Here is a 22,652-nt window from a genome sequence, read left to right as displayed (position 1 = left end):
GGTAGAAATCTGGCTAAATCCTCAATCTTCCAGAACCGAGTTTTCCTGACAAGACTGAAAATCCAAGCTGTTGATGAACCCTGCAAATATTTTTAAACCCCAATTCTACAAGGTTTTACACCATGGTTGAATATTCTGTTTTCCATACTGTTTTCCCTCGTGCTCTCCCCAAGCAAGATTCCTAACCCAGTGTTCATTTATACCAGATTATGAGCAGTCTTATGTCGCGGTTTATACCCACACAGAACTGGAACCTTTACTTCGTATGTAACTCTTACAGCTGGCAGACTGGGAGGATTTTCCTCTCAGCAGTCTGTGCTCAATTCAAACCCAGATTGGAGTATTATCCACTGGACCACCCACCAACCTCTTTCAAACTATTCCCGAGTAGCATTATGAAGCTTACTGTATTATTTTAACTTAAGATTCAGATGATTAAAACATGGATGCTACTCCCGATTTTAATGGCATTATTTTGATAATTGAATGCACTTCCTGAAATAAGTAACAGATATATTACAGTTCAGATGTTCCCGTGTGAACTTTCTTTTTGGCAAATATTAAATTGTCATTTTCCTGTTTGACAGACTGCATTCATTAAAGACACTTTATAAGTTTTCTAGTTATTATGCTTTTTTTTTCATCCCACAAGTATTAATTTAAATGGTAGGGTATGCGTGAGTGAGAGTTTTTATGTGTGCATATTTTCTGACCGGGCTTTGGTTCATATTAAGGTAAGGAATGACAGGACTGCAGATTTTCACATGATGCAGCCAAAGGGATCAGTACTAGGCATTAGGATCAGTATTGAACAATAAGGCCTTTTTTTAAATTTGTTTGCCCTGACTTCTTTATAAGGGGAAATGTTACGGAAATACTGTTTCACAATTTAATCAGAAATGGTAATGGAGAAAAATATAACAACATCTCCACATGAAAGCCAAATAATTTCATGCAAAGGGAGAGTGGGAAAGAAGTAAATGTTCAGCCTTGAAAGTACAGATTTTGAACTAAGGAAGTATGTGCCGGCCTTGGGAGAGGGATGATGTGGAGATGCCGGCGTTGGACTGGGGTAAGTACAGTTACGGAGGGCTTGTCAATAGGCAATGGTTTCTTTAACGTGGAAGCTGGAGACATGGAGTATCGTGAGGTTATCCCTGAGCTTGCGGTACAGTGAAATGGGGTACAGTGAAGAGGTGACCGTCCTTGGGAGAGGGTCCAGAGGGCAGGCTTTAAGGGCCAGATGGCCTTCTCCTGCTCCTGTCATAGAACGTAGAAAATAGAACATTACAGCACAGTACAGGCCCTTCAGCCCTCGACGTTGTGCCGACCAGTGGAACCAGTCTAGTGACCCTCTAATGTTTATGTTTATGTTTCTACGTTTCTATTCATAAGGATGATCCCAGGAATGAAAAGCTTGACAGATGAGAAGCGTTTGAAGACTCTGGGTCTGTACTCGATGGAGATTAGAAGGATGAGGAGGCTGTCATTGAAACTTACAGAATTCAAAGCTGTGCAGGTTAGGTGGATTGGCCATGCTAAATTGCGCATAGTGTCCTAGGGTGCCTAGGTTAAAGGGATTAGCAGGGTAAATGTGTGGGGTTGTGGGGATAGGGCCTGGAACAGGATTGTTGTCAGTGAAGACCTGATGGGCCAAATGGCCTCCTCCTCCACTGTAGGGTTTCTATGATTCTCTGATGAATACTGAAAGGCCTGGATAGAATGGAGGTGGAGAAGATGTCTCCATTAGTGGGGGAGACGAGAATCCAAGGACACAGCCTCAGAATAAAGGGACAACCCTTTAGAACACAGATGAGGAGGAATTTGTTCAGCCAGAGGATGGTGACTCAGAGGGTTGTAGAGACCAGGTCATTGAGTGTATTTAAGACAGAGGTAGATAGATTATTGACTGGCAAGTGGATCAATAATTACAGGGAAAAAGTGGGAGGGTAAGGTTGAGAAACTATTCAGCCATGATCGAATGGCAGACAGTAGTGCTGATAATATACAATGATGTATGATCAGCGCTACTGGGCTGAATAGCCCAATTCTGCTCCTACACCTCATAGAGATGGAATAATGCTTCAAGGAGACATGAAAGGCTCAACAATACTTTTAACAACAATACTTTTATTAAAGTAAAGGCCATTGCAAAATGTATTTGGGTGAAAAGACTCGAATGTGAGTCACAATGAATATTCATAACATCCACTAAGAGTGGACTTCAGAGCTCTGATGAAGGGTGAACCAGATTCGAAACATTGGCTCTATTCTCTCTCTACAGATGCTGTCAGACCTGCTGAGATTTTCCAGCATTTTCTGTTTTTGTTTCAGATTCCAGCAATTTTTTGCTTTTATTTTAGAATAATTGCAAGTCTTGATGAATAATTCCCATGCAGTCTCATAATTCATGCCTTGGATACCAGACCTGTGTATTGTCCATCTGTCATTTTCATGTACCAAGTGCCTTTATTCACGTTACCAGTGTGGTACTGAAGTTGACTGACTGGGATGAGATTGTGTGAACTTAATGGAACTGAGGTACAAGATGGGAGATCATTGTGGGTGCAGGGTATTTGGTACCCTTGAATGAACTCGGAACCCTGCATCATATCCATTCGGAATTCAATCCTTGAGACTTGAGGAGGGATAAACTGAATATATTTACATTAGTGCTGATCATATACAGCTAAATTGAGTAATATGGATGAAAAAGCAGCTCAGAAGCATGCATGCCTGCTGTGTGTGCTGAGCTCTCCCCAGTGAGGGATCTTGCATGAGTTATGTTACAGCTACATTAAACTTTAGTTAGGCTGCACTTGGAATATTGCATGCAGTTCTGATTGCCACATTACCAGAAGGACCTGGATGCTTTGGACAGGGTGCAAAAAAGGTTTATCAGGATGTTGCCTGCTCTGGAGGGTTTTAGGTATGAGGAGAGGTTGGATAAACTTGGATTGTTTTCACTGGAAATACGGAGGCTGAGGGGCAACCTGATAGATGTCTACAAAATTATGAGAGGCATTGGTACAATGGATAGTCAGAGGCGTATTCCCAGGGTGGAGGGACCAGCTACAAAAGGGCACAGGTTTAAGATGAGAGACGGTAAGTTTAGAGGGGACATGCGAGAAAATCTTTCACACAGAGGGTGGTGGGTGCCTGGAATGCACTGCCAGTGGCAGTGGTGGAAGCAGGCACATTAGCAATGTTCAAGATATATTTTGATAGGTACATGAATGGGAGGTGAACAGAGAAATAGAAACTGTGTATTGGTGCAGACATAGAGTCATAGAGTCTGCACCAATACTCTATATATTGAGGTTTATAGCATGGAAACAGGCCCTTTTGGCCCAGTTTGTCCATGCTGTCCTTTTTTTTAAACCCTTAAGCTAACCCCAATTGCCCACATTTGGCCCATATCCCTCTATACCCATTGTACCCATGTAACTATCTAAATGCTTTTTAAAAGACAAAATTGCACCTGCCTCTATTACTACCTCTGGCAGCTTGTTCCAGACACTCACCACCCTCTGAGTGAAAAAATTGCCCCTCTGGATACCTTTGTATCTCTCCCCTCTCGCGTTAAACATATGCCCTCTAGTTTTAGACTCCCCTACCTTTGGGAAAGATATTGACTATCTAGCTGCTCTGTGCCCCTTATTATTTTATAGACCTATATAAGATCACCTCTCAGCCTCCTACACTCCAGAGAAAAAACTTTCATCTATCCAGCCCCTCCTTCTAACTCAATCCATCAAGTCCCAGTAGTATCCTAGTAAATCTTTCCTGCACTCTTTCTGGTTTAATAATATCCTTTCTATAACAGGGTGACCAGAATTGCAGACAGTATTCCAAGAGTGGCCTTAACAATGTCTTGTACAACTTCAACGAGACATCCCAACTCCTATATTCAATGTTCTGACTGATGAAACCAAGCATGCTGAATGCCTTCTTCACCACTCTGTCCACCTGTAACTCCACTTTCAAGGAGCTCTATGTACCCCTAGATCTCGTTGTTCTGTAACATGGAAAGGTGGTAGGACTGGAGGGTCTCGATGACATTACTGTTACTAGAGAGGCGGAGCTCGACAGACTGGAGGGGCTGATTGTGGACAAGTCCCCAGGACCGGATGGAATGCATCCGAGGGTCCTGAAAGAAATGGCGGAGGTGATAGTGGATGCCTTGGTGGTTATTTTCCAGACGTCCCTGGATTCCGGGGAAGTGCCGGAAGATTGGAAAACGGCTAATGTTACGCTGTTGTTTAAGAAGGGTGCCAGGCAAAAGGCGGGGAATTATAGGCCTGTTAGTTTAACGTCTGTTGTAGGTAAAATGTTAGAATCCGTCATCAAGGAGGAAATAGCGAGGCATCTTGAGGGGAACTGCTTGATAGAGCAGACGCAGCACGGTTTTGTTAAAGGGAAGTCGTGTCTGACAAATTTACTGGAGTTCTATGAGGATGTGTCTAGGGCGGTGGATAGGGGAGAGCCGGTGGATGTGGTCTTTCTGGACTTTCAGAAGGCGTTTGACAAGGTACCTCACAAGAGGTTATTGCAGAAGGTCAGGGGGCATGGAGTTGGGGGTAGGGTGTTAGCGTGGATAGAGGACTGGTTGTCAAATAGGAGGCAGAGAGTGGGGGTCAATGGGTGCTATTTGGATTGGCGGTTGGTGACTAGTGGGGTGCCCCAGGGGTCGGTGCTGGGGCCTCAGCTATTTACCATTTATATAGATGATCTGGAGGAGGGAACCGAGTGTAGGGTGTCGAAATTTGCTGATGACACCAAAATTGGTGGAAAGGCAAATTGTGCGGAGGGTGGTGAGAGTCTGCAGAAGGATCTAGATAGGCTGGGCGAATGGGCCAGGAAATGGCAAATGGAATTTAATGTTGGCAAGTGCGAGGTGGTCCACTTTGGTAGGAGTAATGGTAGGAAGGATTATTACTTACGTGGAGAAAAACTGCAGCAGGCGACGGTGCAGAGGGACCTCGGGGTCCTTGTGCATGAGTCGCAAAAACCCAGCTTGCAGGTGCAGCAGGTGGTCAAGAAGGCAAATGGGATGCTGGCCTTCATCGCGAGGGGGATTGAATATAAAAGTAGGGAGGTCTTGCTGCGGCTGTATAGGGCATTGGTGAGGCCGCAACTGGAGTACTGTGTGCAGTTTTGGGCGCCGTACTTACGCAAGGATATTTTGGCCTTGGAGGGAGTGCAGAGGAGGTTTACTAGGCTGATGCCGGAGTTGAGGGGGTTGAGCTATGAGGAGAGGCTGAATAAATTAGGCTTGTACTCGTTAGAGTTTAGAAGAATGAGGGGAGATCTCATTGAGACGTATAAGATGATGAAGGATAGTAGGACTAGGGGGCACAGCCTCAAGATAAAGGGGGGGTGGTTTAGAACGGAGTTGAGGAGGAACTTCTTCACTCAAAGGGTGGTGAATCTCTGGAATTCTCTGCCCGTTGAAGTGGTGGAGGCTACCTCGCTAAATATTTTTAAGACGCGGGTTGATGGATTTTTGATAAGAGAGGGGATTAAGGGTTATGGGGAGAGGGCGGGAATGTGGAACTGAGCCACGACAGATCAGCCATGATCTTATTGAATGGCGGGGCAGGCTCGAAGGGCTAGTTGGCCTACTCCTGCTCCTATTTCTTATGTTCTTATGTAACCCCCTACCATTAACTGAGTAAGACTTGCTCTGGTTCAATCTACCAAGATGCAACACCTTGCATTTGTCTAAATTAAACTCCATCTACCATTTGTCAGCCCAGTGGCCCAATTGATTAAGATCCCATTGCAATTGGAGATAACTTTCTTCACTGTCCACTATGCCACCAATCTTAGTGTCATCTGCAAACTTACTAACCATGCCTCCTATATTCTCATCCAAATCATTAACATAAATGCCAAATAACAGTGGACCCAGCACTGATCCCTGAGGCACACCGCTGGTCACAGGCCTCCAGTTTGAAAAACAACTCATGACAACTACTCTCTAGCTTCAGTCAAGAAGCCAATTTTGTGTCCATTTAGGTACCTCACTCTGGATCCCTTGGTGGACCAAAAGGTCTGTTCCTGTGCTGTATTGTTCTCTTTGTTCTTTGAGTTGGTGATTTTAAAAATGCCTGCAAACATGCAATACTGATATCCCATCTGCTGGTAGCGTGTGACATCACTGTGGACACTAATACAAAAACTGCCTGATACCCTTGTGAGTTTGGAGTGAGTGGAAGTTTCACTTACCCTGGTGGAGTGCATTCGAGCATTCATTCGCTTCCTGCATTGCAGGGTAGTTCTCCTTTGGGTGTCACAGGCACTGTTGCCTGGCAACCTCCTCCCAGGTCAGCATCCTGAGAGAAGGAGGTTGCCCTGACAGGTCAGTGGATACCCTGCATCCCTCCTGAAGAAAGAGGACCTCCCACCTTTCCTGATTGGCGTGGAGAAGAATCTCCAGGAAGTCTCACTGAACCATGAGGTTCATGATGGCACGGTGGTCAGCACTGCTGCCTCACAGCGTCAGGGACCCACATTCGATTCCCAGCTAGGGCCACCTATCTCTGTGGAGTTTGCACAATCTCCCCATGTCTGCGTGGGTTTCCTCCGGGTACTCTGGTTTCTTCCAACAGTCTGAAAGACATGCTTGTTAGGCGCATGACCTGACAGGCTCTGGAGTGTGGCAACTAAGGGAATTTCACAGTAACTTCATTGCAATGTTAATGTCAGCCTTATTTGTGACTAATAAACAAATACACATACAGAACTTAACAACACACTTCTGGCCTGCAGTGAGTGAAAGTCTGTGTGGATGCCACTTAAATATGGTGGCAGGACCTTCAGCTCAGCGAGGCAAATCACTGCCTATCCTACCACGAGATTCGACAAGCTTCTGTCTGATGCATGATTAATTAGCTGCAAAGCAGAAGACCAGACATAAAATCTGTTCCACTGCCCAGCCGGGGTCATAGCGACTTTGCGTCTTGTCACCACGTTTAGCCTCCAGAAGGGAAAATTCCAGCCTGGATATTTCATGGGGAAAGCACACTATTCTTTTGACTGTATGCCCTGGCCCCTCAGTTAACAGAAATGAGGGCATGTAGGCCCATTTTGTTGTTGATCCCAAATATTCTGAATGAAATACATTTAGCTTTTATTGAAATTTAATTGAAAAAACTGTTTATAATTATCCTAGCTAGGACGTTCTGACTCCAAAGTTCTGGTTGAGATGGGAAATGAAAAAACTGACATAAATTACTGGAAGAAATTTTAAAGTTGTTCGGTTAAGACCCATTTATTGGTTGGCAACGTAGAGTGCACCTTAATGAGCCCACAAGCCATACTGGTCAGGAATGTTTGATACTGATACTTAGTGATAAGAGTTGGAAGAGCATTCAATCCCCATGTTTCTACCCCGTGGTGATTGTTCCTTTAAGGGTCAGTCGGCAAGGTAAAGATCACATGACCTAGGGAACCAATTGGAGAGTTGGGTGTGGGCTCACCTTGGTGAGCTCGGATTCCTGTTCCAGAACCTTCTCAGGAGCTGGCTCCAGCCACGAGTCTGCAAGTCTCTGTACAACCTTGAGCTGTCAATAAATGTTTTTGTTTAAGCTAATTTATTCATGTCACAAGTAAGCTTACATTAACACTGCAATGACTTTACTGTGAAAATCCCCTAGTTGCCACGTGCCAGCGCCTGTTCGGGCACACTGAGGGAGAATTTAGCATGGTCAATGCACCTAACCAACACATCTTTCGGACTGTGGGAGGAAACCGGAGCACCCAGAGGGAACCCACACAGATACGGGAGATTGTGCAGGCTCTGCACAGTCAGTGAGCCAAGCCAGGAATCGAACCAGGTCACTGGCACTGTGAGGCAGCAGTGCTAACCACTGTGCTACCCAATGTGTTGTTGTTTTTCCCTAAACTGGTGAATAAGAATTATTACATACCCATGACAAAATAATTCCCTCCCCAACTTTCAATAAATGCAGATTAAAAATCCCTTTACTCCACCAAATCCTGGAATTCCTTCTCTATACTACTCTGTATCTCTCTCATCATTTAAGACCCTGCTTAATATTCACTTCCTTTGATCAAGATTCTAATTTCCCCCTCCTAATATAATCTTCTTTATCTCAATGCTGATCTTTATCTGATGTTGCTTCTGGGGATGGGACATTGTTCACCATTAAAGGTGCCCTGGTGGCACAGTGGTTAGCACTGCTGCCTCACAGTGCCAGGGATCCGGGTTCAATTCCAGCCTCGGGCCACTGCCTGTGCAGAGTCTGCATGTTTGCCCCATGCATGGGTTTCCTCTGGGTGCTCCAGTTTCCTCCCACATTCTAAAGATGTGCAGATTTCGGTGGATTGTCCCTATTAAATTGCCCTTTAGTGTCCCAAGATGTGTAGGTTCAATGGATTAGCCATGATAAATGTGCAAAGGTACAGGGATAGGGCAGGGAGAGGGCCTGGATAAGATCATCTATCAGAGAGACTTGATAGACCAAATGGTTTCCTTCTGCACTAGGGATTTTATGATTCTATAAATTCAATGAAATGATAAAATGGAGCTGCAGTTGCTGTCTGTTTTTTCTTTAAATTATGTGCGCGTTGTGTGTCTGTATGTGTGTGTGTGTGTGTGTGGAGAGAGTGTGGGAGGATGTTGCGGGGTGGGGGGCCAGTCTCTCTGATATAGCCATGTTGCATTTTTAAGATTAAGGGCCTTGTTATGCAAGAAGGGCAAACTGGCTTAGTTTACTACATTCCTGAAATCTGTGAGCTTCAGGAGAATAATGGACCCAGTAGCCCTACACACCAGGTGCCAAAAAGATTCAACAAAAGGCAGTCTTGTACTACAACTGGACGTAACATTTTGAAAAAGAATAGGCAAACAAAGCCTTAGGAAGTAAATTACTGACTTCACTCTCTTACTTTCAAGTTGTTTCTTCATCTGTAATATGAGAGATTTTACTTTGGAATACTAAAAGCTGGTACAAGTAACTGCTCTGTTCTTGTGGACCTACTCAAAAAGCTTTATAAAGTATATCGTACGATTTCAAGCCTCCGATTTTATTTACAATCCTTGTCGCCACGCAACCTTACTCAGCTGTGGAATGCTACTGGCTGTGAAGCGAGAATTACTGCGTCAGGATTTTGAAACTCAGGGCTAGCTGCAGCTACAAAGAGCTGTTCTTAACACTGATCTCACGGCAAATGTGACTGAACAGCAATGCATTTAATTCCAGCAAGTTGTTAATTCTTTGCTCAAATCATGAGGCTGGAATGTGTGGTACCTGGAGTTTTATTGTATTGAGGAAGCTAAGTGGGGATGTGTGCCAACACAGGGCAATTGATTCTGGTATTGAGCCACTGTGGCACAATTTGGGTTGGTGGGTTCCATGTTGCTGGGAACAACAAGTCCTGAGAATATTGCCTCGTCCAGCCGTCTCAGTGGGAGACTTCAACAGCCGCCACACTGGCGGGGGTTATTCAGCACTGGACAGTGATGGTGGACAGTGATGGTGAACAGCTCCTAAACTAGGCCGACAGAAACCACTTCACCATGATAAATGGCCCCAAGCAACAAGGAATGTTCTGTTCAGCCAGGTGGGGTTGAAATTACTCAACCGATTGCTGGATCAGCTCCTTTGATGGTCACCCCTAACCAGCACAGTGCCTCGTCCTGGATGATTTCCCACCAGTCAACACCTAGCCATTGCTCATTCACGTTGACCTTTGCATTCCAGTGTTGCAAAGGAGATGCATTCGAACTTGTGTAAAACAGACTGGCCAAGCTATAGCGAGATCTCGGCCCATGTCATTGCAACCTTTACTATTCATGAGGAAAAATATCATATCATTGCCTTTGTGGTGTCATTCACAAAGCTGTTTGCACAGCTATCCCTGATGGCCATTGACTCATCTATATCCCATACCTTGATGTAAAGAATGCAGCACTCTTAAAGGGATATGAATCATACAGTGCTCCTTAATGTAGCAGACCACCTCACTGAATCTCTCAATGCCACATCACTAGTAATGAACTGAAAAAAAAAACCAACAACATGCAGAACCTGGCTGTCCTGATCCCCTTAAGAACTGGAGAAAGCACAGAGGACCGTGAAATGTGGAAAAGCAGCGGGATCTGACAACACAGCACCAGAATTCCTGAAAAAAGCTTCATCCCCGTGCTAGCGCTGACTCAGTTCCATACAAGAATCATCAATTCAAACTCAGTCCCGAAGCTGTGGCCTATGGCAAAAAGCATTCCAGAACCTGGAAAAGATCTCACATTGGCAGCCAGCATCGAGCGATTTCACTACTTTCTGTGTGCTTTATAATATTAGAGCGTCTTATCCTGGAACACACCTCTGGCAGGAGAGACAATCCTTAAAGTTGACCAAACTGAATTCCATAAGGGATGTAGCACATGTGATCAAACTCTTGCCTTCACTACCTATGTTGAAAATGACTTCCAAAAGAACCTGAAAACAAATATAATGCTCCTGGACCTCCCAGTGTCTATGATACAGTGTGGCACACTGGCCTGCACTGAAAGATGTCCTATCTGCTTCCAGCATGGGGTGGGAAAGCAGCTGATCATAACTGGAACTCTCCGCTCAATACTTACAGAATCATAGAATCCCTATTGTGCAGAAGGCACCCATTTGGCCCATAGAGCCTGTACCAATAACAATTCCACCCTGTCCACAGAATCCCAAATGTTTACCCTAACTAGTCCCCCTGACACTAAGGGGCAACTTAGCATGGTCAATCAACCTAACCCACACATCTTTGGACCATGAGAGGAAACCGGGGCACATGGAGGAAACCCATGCAGACACGGGGAGAATGTAGAGTCTCCGCATAAACAGTGATCCAAGCTGGGAATCAAACCCGGGTCCTTGGTTCTATGAGACAGTGTCAGGGACCTGGGTTTGCTTCCTGGCTTGGGTCACTGTCTGTGTGGGTTTGCACATTCTCCTGTGTCTGTGTGTGTTTTCTCCAGGTGCTCTGGTTTCCTCCCACAGTCTGAAAGACGTCCTGGTTAGGTATGTTGATGCGAACAGGCGACGGAGGGTGGCAACTGGGGGAATTATGTAATAACTTCATTGCAGTGTTGAAGTAAGCCTTACTTATGATTAATAAATAAACTTTATTTTATTTATTAACTTTACATCATTTCATCACACATTCCGCTGACTGATGAAAACCCACAAACTGGTTGAAGGCATGCGTGCTGCACCTCACTTCGCTCTCCACAATGACCTGTCCTACGCACTGCCTTCCATCTCGCTGCCCCATATGAATCAAGCTCACTGAGCAAGCTCACCCAGGGGGCACCCTTTCAATCAAGGATTGGGAAACGCGCGAGGTCACTAACAAGTTGCTGTGACAAACCCCATTTATTGAATGGTAGATTCTGAACTATCACAGCTCCTTGCTAAATAGGATGAGGACAGGGCAGAGCCTCTGTGCAGCCAACTTCCATTGCTGGAGCCTCAGTGCAAACCCCTTATATACCTGTGGAAAGACACAAATAATGCTACACATTACAAAGAGTGTCCCCTCTACAACCTCAGTGTCAGACTAATCAGGGCAGCCCGGTGGCTCAGTGGCTTTGTGCAGGTTAGCTTTAAGTGGTGTGAGTCTTGCATGAACTTGGCCCTGTGCTGAAGCATGCAATCCCTCAGCAGTGCATTCAGTCAGGGTTATATGCCACAGTCAGAATTAGCAGGCAGTATGAAATCCACGCATAGCTTGCATCATTTTGAATGGGTATGAATTAATCTTGCATTGAGATTCTGCCCTCCTTAATTTAAGGGTTATCCAATTTAGGCCCCACTCTACAGTACTGCCCTGATCAACCTCTTCCGTTACCTCATCAGGATTTGCTTTGATAAATCCAGACTTGCTCTGCTTGATTAACTCACACTATTTCAAATGAAAGCTTATTTTGTCTCTGCTAACGGTTCCTAATAACTGACTTTGATTTGATTTGATTTATTATTGTCACATGCGTTAGCATACAGTAAAAAGTATTGTTTCTTCCGTGCCATACAGACAAAGCATACTGTTCATAGAGGAGGATACGAGAGAGTGCAGAATGTGGTGTTACAGTCATAATTAGGGTGTAGAGAAAGATCAACTGAATGCAAGGTAGGCCCATTCAAAAATCTGACAGCAGCAGGGAAGAAGCTGTTCTTGAGTCAGTTGGAATATGACCTCAGACTTGTATCTTTTTCCTGACAGAAGGAGGTGGAAGAGAGAATATCCAGGATGTGTGGTGTCCTTAATTATGCTGGCTCCTCTACAAATGATGTTAGGCTAATTGGCCTGTAGTTTCCTGGTTTATTTCGCACCCTTTCCTGTATAGCAATATAACATGAACTTTCAACCTTCCAGCACTACTCCTCTTTCCAATGAGAGTTGAAAGATTATGATTCATTCTTCTGCTATTTCTATTGGATTTTATTTCAGTGAATGAGGGTCAGGTGACTCATCAACTTTCAGCAACACTGTTCTTTTTGGAATGTCTTCTCAATCTATTACTTTCCTGTCCATTACTTCCCTCTCAAACTGTACTGTAACTTTTACTTCATCTGCTTTCCCTTGTGAAGACAGATGTGAAGTACCCATTTAATATCTCAGCCAGGTCACCTACCTCTACATGAAGATTTCCCACTGGATGCTTATTAGGCTTTTTCCATTAGCTAATGACTCGCACTCATTGGGCCAGAATTTTCCAGCCACTCACACCCCGCCAGTGCTGCAAGCAAGGACGGGGCACTCAGCCAAATCTCTGTTCACTGCAGCAGCACCAGAGAATCCCACTGGCATGAACGACTGGAAAATTCTGGCCTCAAACATTTTAGGGTTCAATTTAATGCTGCCCTATAATCAAATCTTCTAACTTTGCTGTCTCCTGCATTAACTTTTTCAATTCACTCTTATACTTTCCATAATCTCCCTTGTTATTAGAAGAATAATTTTCCAGTGTTACAACCATGTGAGGAAGTGTGAAAATGACCCCCCGCCCCAGCTCCCCTAGTGCACATTCCAGATTTGACCGGAGTATTTTGCGAATTCATTAAGAATGAAAGTCTGAACGTCTGTATGTCTGTACTTAACCATTTCCGTACTGATTGCGAAGAAACTAGTCTGACAGGCTTTCAAGAGTTTAAAATCTAAATGTGTTTGTTTATATTGATTTTAAAATCAAGCCAGATGAAGATATAAAGTTATTTAAAAATGCAAACCCATGTCCAAAGATGTGTAGGTTGGGTGGATTAGCCATGGTAAATGTGCAGGGCTGCAAGGATAGGGGGCAGTGGGGAGTGGGCCTGTATATGATGCCATTTCAGAGAGTCGGTGCAGACCCAATGGGCTGAATGGCCTCTTTCTACACTGCAGGGATTCTCTTACAATTAATCTTGCATCAGTTGTCACCATATCTGAATTTCAGCCTTACTACTTGCTTTCATCCAAACTGTGTTTTTCTTAAGCTTTCCTCTCTGCCACTCTTTCAATAAATAGTTACACGAGTTCTGTCATGTATTTCCCCCTTATAATCTGCCCAGGTCTTCATGCGTCCGTATTTCAGTCGATCGTTGACCTGAAAAGGGAAATTAAGAAGACAATGCTTTTTTTTTTGTCCTCAGATAGCACAGAACTCAAAGTCAAGTGTCTGGGGATTAAGTTGCCAGGGAGATTCCCTAGTAAGTAGGGAATGTCTTTAGAGTCTGAGTGAACTCTGTACTAGTTTTAATTTTCAGCCCATGCCTACAGCCAGGGTTATTAGATTCTTTTCTGTACAAGGTTGTCTTTTTGTCTGAAATTCTCCTGCCACATCCTAAGCAACAGGCCGAGTAGACAGTGAATGACAAGTCCAAGTTGAAGCACTGAAAACAAACATGTAGGTAGAAAACTGTTAGGCTGTCCTCAGTCCTTTCAACTCCCCAAAGCATACTTACCTGAGAGTCAGCTTTTTACTGTCAGCACAAACCGCTGCACCTCCCCACCCCAGCCCCACCCCCGCCATATTAAGTCACAGGCAGTGGTTTTCTCAACAGAGCTTCATAGAATCCCTTCAGTGCAGAAAGAGGCCATTTGGCCCATTGAGCCTGCACCAACAACATCCCCACGTATTCATCCTGCTAATTTAGCCCGACACTAAGGGGCATGGTCAATCGACCTAACCCACACATCTTTGGAGTGTGGGAGGAAACTGGAGCACCCGGAGGAAACCCACGCAGACACAGGGAGAATGTGCAAACTCCACACAGTCACCCGAGGCTGGAATCGAGCCTGGGTCCCTGATGCTGTGGGACAGCAGTGCGAACCACTGTGCCACCATGATGCTGCACTTATTCGAGCAACAGTTCTAATCCTCGGCAGTATCTTGCTGTCCTCCTTCACTCAGGAGCCTGCACTGTTGGGACTGGAGATGTACATTAATCTAACACAACCCTGCAGGGAAAGCCAACAATGCTATCTGTGATTTCCCCCGTCAAATGTTCAAGATTTCACCAGGAGACCAAAAGCAGGTTTTCTTTTCCCTGAAGTAGCTGCTTTTCATTGTTATGCACATCTCACTTCACTTAGGGTAAGAACGAGAGGAAAGAAAAGGCCACAATTATCCTTAGAGCAACCAATTCATTTAGGATGGCTTGACTCAAGTCTGGCGATTCCCCTGTCTCCAGTAGACTACAGCCAATGAAGAGCTACCAAACAGTGACCTTGCCTCAGCACAGGAACAGCAGCACTAGAGATGAGGCTGGGGGACCTCTCAGTAACAAGCAGGGATAGTGTGAAGGCTGAGAGACACGCACAAATAGCAGTAGAAGCAGAGACACAGGGATTTGAACATGGGAATTAAAAAGAAGTAATCTAAAATGAAGGTGGGAAGGAGGAAAGGTACTAAAAAATGTCAATTGGCCATTGTCTTTAATCAGCCCAACTCTGAAACAATTTATGACGATTGACTTGTGAACTCAAGTTAAGGTCACAATCAAATTTGTCTCTGAAATTGTTCCGCTACATTTCTTCCTCTAGGCTAGAAGCAGTCAATACTCATTGTCCAAGATCCTCAGTGATTGTGCATTTTGTATTCTTTTAAGGTGAATTGTCCCTTTGTTGGACATAATGAGAAGTGGAAAATGCTGCATTGAATATATGGCACAGCAACAGGCCATTCAGCCCAACTAGTCTGTGCTGGTGTTTAGAAAACCATAGAAAATTACAGCTCAGAAACAGGCCTTTTGGCCCTTCTTGTCTGTGCCAAACCATTTTTTGCCTAGTCCCACTGACCTGCACTTGGACCATATCCCTCCACACCCCTCTCAGCCATGAACCCGTCCAAGTGACCCTGCATTTACCACTTTATCCGGCAGCTCATTCCACACTCCCACCACTCTCTGCGTGAAGAAGCCCCCCCTCAATATTCCCTTTAAACTTTTCTCCTTTCACCCCTAACCCATGCCCTCTGGTTTTTTTCTCCCCTAGCCTCAGTGGAAAAAGCGTGCTTGCATTCACTCTATCTATACCCATCAAAATCTTATACACTTCTATCAAATCTCCCCTCATTCTTCTACGCTCCAGGGAATAAAGTCCTAACCAATTCAATCTCTCTCTGTAACTCAGCTTCTCAAGTCCTGGCAACATCCTTGTGAACCTTCTCTGCACTCTTTCAACCTTATTTACATCCTTCCTGTAACTCGGTGACCAAAACTGTACACAATACTCGAAATTCGGCCTCACCAATGCCTTATATAACGTTACCATAACACTCCAACTTTTATTCTCGATACTCCGATTTATAAAGGCCAATTTCTATTTCACACAAATCAGTACCCATTTCATCGACCTCGTTTCAGCCTTCCGGCAACTGCTGTTTGGCTCAGAAATCCAGAAGTAAAATGACAATGAGGTGGGTGTATTAAAAGGCCACAGACAGAAGATACTCTCAGGTTTCCCAACCTTACTTCCTGTATGTACCCCAGTTAATATCAGGACCAATCTCTCTACATTTACCTCGTTCAACCCGTTCATAATTTATCTTTATCGAATCACCTGTAATCAGTTCTAATGAAAAATAGCCCCAACGTGAGCTTTAATATAAATTAATAACTATTAAGCAGAAACTCAGCTAATGTTCTGGGGACTTGGATTTGAATCCAGCCATGGCAGATGGCGGAATTTTAATTCAATAAATAATGTCTGGAATTAGGAATCTCATGATGACCGTGAAACCATTGTTGATTGTTGGAAAAATCTATAGGATTCATTGATGTCCTTTAGGGAAGGAAATCTGCCATCCTTACCTGGTTTGGCCTACATGTGACTCCAGAGCCACAGCAATGTGGTTGACTCTCAACTGCCCTCAGGCAACTCTGGACGGGCAATAAATATTCGCCAGCCAGCTACGCTCGTGTCCCACAGATGAAGTTTAAAGTTTAACTTCAATGGCTTAGTGAATGTTGATGGTATTCATTGTGAAGATAACATTTATTTTGAGTAGAAATCAATTTTGGATCAGGAGTATAGTCATGTATTAACTCCTGATTCCTGCCAGTCACAGAGATAGTGTTAAGGGGTGTAAATTGGCAATGAGAAATCAATCCCACATTAAAAATCCAAAACACAGATCATATTTCTATATCATGTCAATCTGAAAATGATTTTTGGAAATAGGCTGACTTAATTTATTGTCCTCAGTATTAAACTGTAATGACTACGAAAGATTTTTGGCTTGAATTAGAACTTATCTGCAGTCGTGGTGAATGAGGCATGTCGGGTATGTTTGTATGATAATATTGGATATCTTTTTATTTGGAGTTGATTACGTTTGCCCTTATTCTGTCTGCTTGAAATTTATTTAAGCAGCACTGATTTTATTATATGTGAAGTATTGAATCAAGTTCAAACCCAAAAACTACAGAGATGAACGATGAAGCCTGCGAGATATTAGCTTCTCCTCAGTTTGCCAAGACATCAGTCTGTTGATGCTTTTCAATTACATTTTACAGTGATCAAATTTCAACTACTCTTTTGCTTGTTCACCAAATTTAGCTTGCTCTTGTGTGGTTCCCATGACAAAAATCGCCTTTTTTAAGTTTATTTATTAGTGTCACAAATAGGCTTACATTAATGCTGCAATGAAGTTACTGTGAAAATGCCCGAGTCACCACATTCCGGCACCTACTCAGGTTCACTGAGGAAGAATTTCCTCAATGCACCTAACCAACACATCTTTTGGACCGTGGGAGGAAATCAGAGCACCCAAAGTAAGTCCAACAGACACAGGGAGAATGTGCAAACTCCGCACAAACAGTGACCCAAGCAGGGAATCGAACCTGTGTCCCGGGCACTGTGAAGCAGCAGTTCTGGCCACTGTGCTACCATACCGTAATGTCATATGCTAAAGGATAAATCCAATATGACATCCTAGAATGACTGATGTATCACTGTGATAGCTGTATTCAGGCTTTGCTGAATATCCTTTGAAAATTTAGCCATATACGTACAAAGAAGGAAAACTACAGCACAGGAACAGGCCCTTCAGCCCTCCAAGCCTGCACTACCCATTGTGCTGACCATTCTTCACATCTTTTAAAAATGGCACAATATTATTCAATCATTAATCATTAATATTATTGAACTATGTTGCTTCTTTGTAATTTTTTAAGGTTGTAAATTGCAGTGAACTTCTATCAGTTAGTTCTCCACCTCCGATGAATCAAAGTCCTGATCCATGTTAACTGTATGATGTTTCACACCAATTAGATTTAAAGAAAATGGATTTCCATTTTGATCCAGCATAATAGCTCCCACTTATCTTCCCTCCATCCAAATACTTTACCCATTCCTCCTGGTTTCTACTGCATCCCAGAATATTTCTCACACTGGTGGAATTCGGATCTGGCCATCAGTTATGTAGAAGCCTGAACACAGCTATGACACTTCGCTGTTTCAGTGGAGCTGTATTTAATCTGCCCTGTCTCTTTCGGGTCACTCGTTAGAGGTAGCCCTTGGTGAGGAACTTCTCTAAATAGGTAAACCCAGAGGTCAATTTGAGGTTAACCTTTGTGGATGGTCAGCAGTTTGTGAATTCTGACTCCTCAGAACAGCCCAGGTTATCTAAGTTAGAAGGAGAAAACAGCAGAAAATGGAGTTGATTCTGAATTGAGATAATCTTGCATAACAAATCCTAGGGAAATTTGTTACTCATTTTAAATCTCCCCCAGTGTTATTTTCCTTTGAATTCACCTGTGGCAAGATTTGTGCCATGTTTATTTTTATATAATTTGAAATTCAGATGTAGTACAGTCAGACATGAACTCGCTTTCGCCGATTTGATTGAAATTTGTACTAAGATAGGGAAGGAAAATAAAAAAAAGGGTAAGTTTTCCACAAAGAGTCACCTGATCTGCCAAAGTAACTTTGGAAGAAGGATGGCAAAACAGCAGTAAAAAAGCAGTTTGTATTCAAACTCTGAGGGGAGAAGAATATAGTGGAAAACTACAGATTAGTCAGTTTAATTGTATCGGCCATGTGAAAGTGGAATCACTACAAAAAGCATGTATTGGGCAGTAAATGTGCAACAATCTAGGGCCTTGGAAATTATATGTCAATTTTTTGTAGCAATACTTGCACTCCCAAGGCCAGTTTAAGTTTAAGCTTATTTAATAGTGTCACAAGTAGGCTTACATTAACACTGCAATGAAGTTACTGTGAAAATCCCCAGCTATATGATTCCCTCCCTCAAGAATGGTTTGCTCTGAACTAGCTAGGAAACCAAGCCGAGGGATGACCTGTTAGAACCAACCAAGGCATCAAGTAGGTGTGATTCTCCCGAACCCTCCTTCAAGGAATTGAGTGGTCATGCCTCCAAACATTGCCTCCGCTCCCTTCCATCACAATGTCCAGCTTCCCCAATGCCTGCTTGTCCGTCCTCAAATTCAGGGCCCAAAACCATCTAATCGCTGATCTCCTTGGCCCAGTCCTGAATCTGATCAGCTGCCCCATTCTCAATCCTACCCCTGGACTTGATCTGATTCCTTGGTTACCTTGATCCAGTCCTTGGCTGGATCCAACTGATCATAGACTCCAGTCCAATGTTCTCTCTGCTGGCGACTACTCATCACTGTCAACTCCATTTGGCCTGATATACACCATTTTGGAGTAGCAGCCCTCACCCCAACTCTACCAAGAGTGAGTTCACACAAACTCCTGGACCTTGGAGTTGGTTAACAGAAAGGTTAAGATGTGTGAACATTACCAACCTCATAATTGGAAACCCTACAATATAAACTTTCACTTTGCTCAATGTACATAAGAACAGCATTAGAAATAGAAAGAGAATAGGCAATATGGCCCTTGGAGCCTGCTCTGCTTTTAGTAAGATCATGGCTGGGATTTTCTGGCCACAGACTCCACCACAGTGGGTGGGCCAGCCATATGCCCATTGACTCTCAATGGGACCAGACGATCCCAGTGATAGGCGGAGCTGGGAAATCTCTCCCCATGGCTGACAACCTTCTGAAAAAAGAAATTCCCCATATCTCCTTCTTAAATGGGAGATCCTTTATTCTGAAACCATATTCTCAATTCTAGATATCTCCACAAGGGGGAAACATTAGGCAGAATTTAATGTTGGCAGTATGAACCTTGCCTACTGGCTGAAGAACTGACAGAACACCATCGTTGGGGAAGGCCTGCAGGAATTAAGGGCCCACCAGGCACTCAACTAGCCAGCATTAGGTCTTACTGGAATTTAGAACTCGGGTAGAATTCCTACCCAAAATCCCAATGAGAAGCCAGCAGATTTCCATTGCCTGTCAGGAATGGTGACTGCTCGAAGTAACTGCTCACAAGAGGCCTAGGATTGCTGAGGCAGCCAGGCCACAAGTGGTGAAAGTGAGATGGAGGTTATGGGAATGCTGAGGCTCAGAAAAGGGTAAGGGAATGACTGCCAGCAGCTTCTCCCTCCCTGATGTTGGGTTCCTCATTCAATCAAGCTTCTGAATGAGGGATTAGCCCTGGAAGCCAAGAATGCAAACCTGATAGAGTTGAATAAGTAAGTACCACCAGCGAAGGAGATAGTTACCGACTTCAGAAAGCATAGTGGAGGACATGCCCCTGTCTATATCAATGGGGGCGAAGTAGAAATGGTCAACAGCTTCAAGTCTTTAGGTCTCCCAATCAACAACAAACTGTCCTGATCCCTCCATGCCAATGCTATAGTTAAGAAAGCCCACCAACACCTCTACTTTCTCAGAAGACTAAGAAAATTTGGCATCTCTGCCATGACTCTCACCAATTTTTACAAATGCACCATAGAGAGCCTTCTCTCTGGTTGTATCACAGTTTGGTACAGCTCCTGCTCCACCCAAGACCGCAACAAACTACAAATGGTCATGAATGTAGCCCAATCCATCACGCAAACCACTCTCCCATCCATTGACTCTGTCTCCACTTCCCACTGCCTCAGCAAAGCAGCCAGCATAATTAAGGACCCCATACACCCCGGACATTCTCTCATCCACATTCTTCCATCGGGAAAAAGATACAAAAGCCTGAAGTCACATACCAACCGACTCAAGAACAGCTTGTTCCCTGTTGCTGTCAGACTTTTGAATGGACTTACCTTGCATAAAGTTGATGTTTTTTACATTCTGGCTATGACTGTAACATCACATTCTGCATTCTCTCCTTTCCTTCTCTCTGTATATTATGCTTTGCCTGTAAAGTGCACAAGAAACAATACTTTTCACTGTATGCTAATACGCGTGACAATACTAAATCAAACCAAATGATGGCAGAATGAGGCTCTTAAGTGGGTAATAATTGTCCCATTTGGGACTTCAATTATTGTGCAGGTGGGAAGGCTATCCATGTACCTCCTCACCTTGGACTCCATCAGGAGGAGGCAGGAAGGAAACAGGGTATTCACCATCTCACCCCACAGCTACCTGACCAACACCTCCACACTCACCATGTGGTGGCGATGGCAGTGGGGGCATTAAATTCCACTCATCTTGACAGAATCTATTCTATCAAACCCCTCAGAATTTTAAATGTTTCAACCAGTGTTGCCTCACAGTGTCAGAGACACACGTTCATTTCTGGCCTTGGGTCACTGTCTGGAGTTTGCATGTTCTCCCTGCGCCTGTGTGTTTTTCCTCTGGGTGCTTGGGTTTCCTCCCATTGTCCAAAGAGGTGCAAGATAGGTTGATTGATCATGCTAAATTGCCTCTTAGTGTTCCAAGATGTGTAGGTTAGGGAGATCAGTGGGGTAAATACGTAGGGTTACTGGGTAAGCCTGGGTAAGAGTCAGTGCTGACTCAATGGGCCGAATGGCCTCCTTTGGAGGGATTCTATGGTTTTATGATTCAATAAAATCACCTCTCAATTTTCTAAATTCCAGTGTGTAGATGTCCAAACTGCTCAACCTTTCCTCATAGGGTCACCCTTCATCCAGAATTCAAACTAGTAAACCTTCTCTGAACTGCCTCCAATAAGGAAACCAAAACTCTAGCTATGATCTGAACAACGCTATGTGCAGTTGTAACAAGACACCCCTACTTCTATGGGGTCCTTGTGCATGAGTCGCAAAAACCCAGCTTGCAGGTGCAGCAGGTGGTCAGGAAGGCGAATGGGATGCTGGCCTTCATCGCGAGGGGGATTTAATATAAAAGTAGGGAGGTCTTGCTGCGGCTGTATAGGGCATTGGTGAGGCCGCAGCTGGAGTACTGTGTGCAGTTTTGGGCGCCGTACTTACGCAAGCATATTTTAGCCTTGGAGGGAGTGCAGAGGAGGTTTACTAGGCTGATGCCGGAGTTGAGGGGGTTGAGCTATGAGGAGAGGCTGAATAGATTAGGCTTGTACTCGTTAGAGTTTAGAAGAATGAGGGGAGATCTCATTGAGACGTATAAGATGATGAATGGGATGGATAGGATAGAGGTGGAGAGACTCTTCCTGCTCAGAAAGGATAGTAGGACTAGGGGGCATAGCCTCAAGATAAAGGGGGGGTGGTTTAGAACGGAGTTGAGGAGGAACTTCTTCACTCAAGGGGTGGTGAATCTCTGGAATTCTCTGCCCATTGAAGTGGTGGAGGCTGCCTCGCTAAATATTTTTAAGACGCGGGTTGATGGGTTTTTGATGAGAGAGGGGTTTAAGGGTTATGGGGAGAGGGCGGGAATGTGGAACTGAGCCACAACAGATCAGCCATGATCTTATTGAATGGCGGGGCAGGCTCGAAGGGCTAGTTGGCCTACTCCTGCTCCTATTTCTTATGTTCTTATGTTCTTATGTTCTTAGGACATCCAGATCCCTCTGTCCTATAACATTCTGCAGCCTCCTTCCATTTAAATGATCTTTTTCTTTTCTATTCTTCTTGCCAAAGTGACATTTTCATACATTACACTCCCCTTGACAATTTGTTTTGTCCCTATAAGATATATTATACATGTTGCATACCAGTTTATTTAACACAATCTCTTCAGTCTAATTATTATATTAAGAATTATTGTCCACTGCGGAGATAGATAATGTCCAAAATGGGGTTACTTGGGAGTGGGGTTTTGTTTCAGCTGTGTGAGACAAACAATAAAGAAGAGACTGCAGGTCTGGACAGAATTTTCACATTAGTCTAATATTTGGAATAA

At 44.0% G+C, this 22,652-nt stretch overlaps 1 protein-coding gene across 5 annotated transcripts in view; it reads left to right on the top strand.

Moving 5' to 3' along the window:
• col8a1a (collagen, type VIII, alpha 1a) overlaps window positions 1-22,652 on the top strand; it is a 154,039-nt gene that overhangs the window by 36,215 nt on the left and 95,172 nt on the right. The gene's annotated exons all lie outside the window — the stretch shown is intronic.

This window comes from Carcharhinus amblyrhynchos, chromosome 15, assembly GCF_965287045.1.
Source record: "Carcharhinus amblyrhynchos chromosome 15, sCarAmb.v2.hapA, whole genome shotgun sequence".
Lineage (NCBI taxonomy): Eukaryota > Metazoa > Chordata > Chondrichthyes > Carcharhiniformes > Carcharhinidae > Carcharhinus > Carcharhinus amblyrhynchos.
This window is presented reverse-complemented; position numbering and strand designations above follow the sequence as displayed.